We start from the raw sequence: 5,352 nt of genomic DNA, 5'->3' as shown, positions 1-5,352 counted from the left end.
GAAAAGAATAATGTAACAAATATGAGAACGAGAAGGGAGACTTACTGTTACTGTCTTATTGTATGTCGTTATCCCTAACATATTATAAGGTGTTTGGTATCGGCGCCCTCTTGTAGCATACAATGTTGTTATATCTCTTTCTTCACTATATATGGTATATAAGTAAGAGGAAGTATTGGGTTCGTGAAAATTTCCAGTCAAAGTCCAAATAACCAAGCACGGCAAAATGGTCCGTGTGTGTATGAACAGCCAAGCTCAAGAAGGGTTAGTTATAGGAAACTGAAATTACATATTTAAGACAAGTATATGCCTGAAATGCGGGTTTTAATCCGGCGGCGTAGAAAATTAGTCAACCCTGTGGGTTCTGGAATCCTCCTAGGGTCCATCCAGCCTCATAACCCTTAATTGGGTTAAAATCTGGCGGCCGAGCATGATTCTGACCAAATCACCTCCTTGCACAACGTTGTCTTATTGTAAGTCGTTATACCTAAGTGTTAGGTATCGGCGGCCTATTTCAACATATGTAGCATGTTCCAAAATAAGTAATGTTATGTCACTTTCTTCCCTATATATGGAATATAAGTAAGTATAAGTAAGGGGAAATATTGTTTGTGTAAACTTTCTCTAACCAAGCAATAGTCCAAATAACCAAGCACAGCAAAGTGGTCCGTGTATCTGTAAACAGCCTAGCTTAAGACGGATGGAATTACATATTTAAGGCAGGTATATGCCTCGAATACGGCTGGGCAGAAAATCAGTCAACCCTGTGGGTTCTGAAGACCTCCTGGGGCCCATCCAGCCTCATAACCCTTAATTGGGTAAATCTGGTGGTCGACCATGATACTGACCAAATCACCTCCTTGCACAACCGTTGGTCAAGCAACAGTACTTCCTTACAAAATACTGAACCCTTGACCCTTCAAGGATTATAGCGTTACAGATTTCAATTTAATTTTTTAATATGTTTAGGATGTGACAGAAACTTACTCAATAAAACTGACGGGCTGGAAATGCCATTATCTTTTTTTTCGAGATTTTCTAAAATGGTTTAAACTATTTTGATTAAAATCGGGATGTCTTTGTATAATCAAATGCTCTTAATTATGAGCTAGGTCTTATCCTCATAGTATGAGAACATTCAAATTGCGAATTTTTGAAACATCTTTCTCTAAAATACCATTAAATTTGTTTATTTGAAGAAAAAAAAATTCGCTAGGAGCACATATGCATTTAACATTAAACACGACTTGAAATAGGGCTGTTCACAATCCTATACTTATAACATTTAACATGGTAAAACATTTTACATTTAACACAATATCATGAATACCCCTATTGTATCATTAATGTAATATTATTAGGGTAACTTCCCTTCCCGTTCTACCGCTGAAATACCTTAATAGAACGCAGGGAAAAAGGCAGAAGTCTTTGAGAAAAATACTAAAATAGAGCAACATTAGGGGTATTGATGATCTTTAGTTAAACATGTTAAAGCGCGTTAAATGGAAAAACTTCTGATAAATGGAGAAAGATTTCCTTTTTATATCATGTTAAAACGATATAACATATAACATGGTTGAGAGTCTGTTACTAGGTCTGTTAAATGGAAAATGACGTCACACAACAGACCAGCTGAGCTCGTCACCATTTTGTTTGTTGTGTTAGTTTAGATGAACGTGCTCGTAGATTGTGTTATGATTGCGTTAGTATTGTTTTAGACGTTTTTATAATTAATAAGACAATGGATGACGATAGTAATAATTTAATAAATAATTCAAAACACTATCCAATTATAGTCTCAAAACTTTTATTTCTTTCACACGTGCAACGTTTCGGCCAATTCGGCCATTTTCAGGGACAATCTACTACAAAAAGTTTCCATTATATGTATGATCCTACAACCAAAAAAATAATTTTACCTAATGTTTTTAATGTGTTTCATAAATACAAAATGAAACTGGGCAAAATAGCCTGTATGAAGTTTTTAGAGTGGTTAAATTATATGTTTCATAGTGAATTCAGGTAAGGTAAATTATAGATAATAATGTTAAGTATTTAAATGGGTTGTAGGATCATACATATAATGGAAACTTTTTGTAGTAGATTGTCCCTGAAGATGGCCGAATTGGCCGAAACGTTGGACGTGTGAAAGAAATAAAAGTTTTGAGACTATAATTGGATAGTGTTTTGAATTATTTATTCAAAAATTACCAGTCTCAAGAAAAAAAATTATAAGATTACAAATAGATAATAATAATGTCAATTAGCTCATCTTGATGCTCTTCCTTACACGTTAGAAGACCAACAAGACACTCAGTAGCCAAACTTTCACTTCTCACTCAATTTAAGCATGTTGTAATAAATTACTATAATGAAAACTTAGAGGTAAACAATAACATAAAGTTTTGGAAGGAAAAGTTTTAAAATAAGTTCCTTAAAAAATCCGCTAGGAGCTCTTATGCATTTAACATGACTTTATTAATGGGACTTCTCACAATACTATAATTATAACGTTTAACATTTAACACATCATGAATAACCCTGTTGTAGAATTAGCTAAAACTGGAAATAGGGATGAATTTATATTGTTTATACTTTATTCCAAGGTTAATCCTTTTCTATAAAGTAAATAACTAACACAAAGATACACTCTAGGCTTTAGAACACCTGAAAATCAGACGAACATCTGTTGCTACACTGCTCCGACCACAAATGACAAAAGACTTAGCGCAAGGGACCAAATAAAGGAACCAAAAAAATAAAGCGAATACTCTGTCGTGTCTGGGTTCTCTTCAAGCGGCTTTAACTTCAGTCTCAGCATTCTCTTGCCTTTGTAGAATTCTTCTCTCTACGTTTGTGTGTTTTCTTTGGCTTTAGCTTGTTTCATTTCTGGCTTTTAATTTTTTTTATAAGGGTGTGAGCTTTAATAATTAAAGAAAACTATTGTAACTAACATTTCATCAATAAATTACTTCAATATGTTTTTAAAAATTATTTTGGACTCCGTGGGCATCATGCATCATCATCTGCAAGGGAGTTAGCTCTGATATTTTTCATATTTATTTTATTTTATTTTTTAGGTTCTAAACCTATATATTTGTGTTTAACTTATTTATTCATTGCCTTTAACTTATTTTTATGTTTTTTTAAAATTATGTATTAATTTTTATAACTCATTTATTTGTTTTGTTTTTTTAATTTCTCTATTTCTGTATTCTATTTTATAATTTATTTATTGATAATTTCGTTTAATTTGCATTTCATTTTTGTAACGGATCAAAATTGTGCTTGAATCACTGGAACTGTAAGAGAGTGGAATGGAGACAATGGAATAGATAGGCTAGAGAATTTTTTTTTTTTCATACCCTCCTGTAATGATGTTAGTGGGTATTTGGTACATACATATAGGAGGTATGCTATATGTATACCTGGGTATGAAGGATACCTTGGATTGCCTCTTGCCATTATAAGGTTAGGTGAGGGGTCCAATAAAGGTTGTAACTTGGTTGGCTTACGATAGTGGATTATTGGAACGGTAGGTGGATTATTTGAGATTTTTTTTTTTTCTGACGTGGAAAAAATTAAAACAACAAATTAAATATATAAAAAGAGAAATAAATGTATATACTCAGTTAAATAATATATCTTGGATTGCCAGTGTGGCACTATAAGATAAGCTGCCGGGTCCGCTGTAGGCGGTGTCATCGATGATAATGGCATGAGTCTGCCGTGCGGATTATTTGAGAAAAAAATAAGAAGAAATTATAGGGAAAATGTCATATGGCTTTGTGCGAGAAGGAGGGAAAAAATATATAGCTGTAAAAAAAATAAAATAACAATAATATTCGAAATATAATTTATAGTTAATTATTATTTGAAATAAGAAAAAAGCATGACAATTTTTTTTTTGTATTATTGTTACTATATGGTAGTATATATATATATTGGTGGATTGGTGGCTGTGCGTTCTAGCTACCCAATGTATTTTGGCAGCATTGCAGAAAGAAGTATTTCTCTGTATACTTAAATAAATATGAAATATTAATAAAACTATTTCGTAATACAAGTATTTATAAAGCAAATAATTAAGATAATATTTTTTTAGTTTGGGCATGTATCGGGTTCGGTTCTCTTGATAAGTGGTGCAGTTTGCTGAAAAATTATAACAATACTCCAATACAGTTCATCACAAGCTGGGCTAAGCTTCTGAAGATCATTACGTTGTACCAATAATTATTTATATAAAATATTCCAATATTTTTAAAAATATTTAAAGTACATAGATCTACATAATTTAATTTCCATTTTATAACGTAATATGAATATATACATTATTATATTACATAATTGAAGATTGATTTTTAAATTTAATTACTTCAATAATAAAAAATCTCGTGCCGTGACCAGGATTCGAACCTGGGTTATTGCGGCCACAACGCAATGTCCTAACCACTAGACGATCACGGCTGTAGAAGGACTGAAGGGGAATTGGGGAATTGGGAACAGCGGGCAGGTAAGGAAGTTGACAAGTCCAGCAACCTATAGTAGGGGTGTTCATGATGTGCTAAAGGTTTAACATGCTTAATGTAATGAATATAGCACTGCGAACAGCCTAATTTAATACGTTAAACGTAGGGAGAACCTAGCGGATTTTATAGGCAACTTGTTTTATAACCTTGCAATCTTTACGAGATGATAAAATCTCTGACAGCTTTGTCAAATCTTTCCTATACCTAACTTGTTCCTTGTTTTCTCCTAGTTACCTCCACTCATATTTTCTTATCTGTTACTTTATTATTTATTTATTTATTTTATTATTTATTTATTGATATTTACAACTGTATAAAAAATACAACTGTTATATTGTCATTATGATCAAATTTACTTGATCATAATGACGTAATGATATGATACAGGATGTCGAGAAACTACCCAGTAGTAGAACTCTAAAAAGAGTTTACAATATAAGGTCACGAGGCCATTTTCATTTCAGGCGCCTTGGAGGATTGCCAGGAATGGAAGAGGAAGCAAGGTTAGAAACTAGTGAGTGTGGGTGGTTAGGGAGTTTATTATGGAAGGAATAATAACTTTATTATTATATATTTTTTTCTATTAGTTCATTATAATTTAAAAAGTTCCAAAACAAAAACTACACGAACCAAACACCTATTAACAGACTCTCAATCATGTTAATTTTTATTTCATTTTAACATGATAAAAATAGGGAAAGATTATCTATTTAACACATTTTAAAATGTTAATGTAAAGATTATGAATACACCTAGTATTAGATATTATTTCTAAAAGTAATTGTAATTTAAGTATATCTAATCTTCGTTCTTTTAATTATGA

The 5,352-nt window shown here is 31.9% G+C and overlaps 1 non-coding gene across 1 annotated transcript; it reads right to left on the bottom strand.

The window, feature by feature from the left end:
• Positions 1 to 4,395: 4,395 nt before the first annotated feature.
• TRNAH-GUG (transfer RNA histidin (anticodon GUG)) lies at positions 4,396 to 4,467 on the bottom strand. The gene has a single exon. It is a non-coding gene; the product is annotated as a tRNA-His (tRNA).
• Positions 4,468 to 5,352: the final 885 nt, after the last annotated feature.

Source organism: Halyomorpha halys, unplaced genomic scaffold (assembly GCF_000696795.3).
Source record: "Halyomorpha halys isolate HHAL.00 unplaced genomic scaffold, Hhal_1.1 Scaffold76.1, whole genome shotgun sequence".
Lineage (NCBI taxonomy): Eukaryota > Metazoa > Arthropoda > Insecta > Hemiptera > Pentatomidae > Halyomorpha > Halyomorpha halys.
The sequence above is the reverse complement of the archived record's forward strand: the minus strand, read 5'-3'. Positions and strand labels throughout refer to the sequence as shown.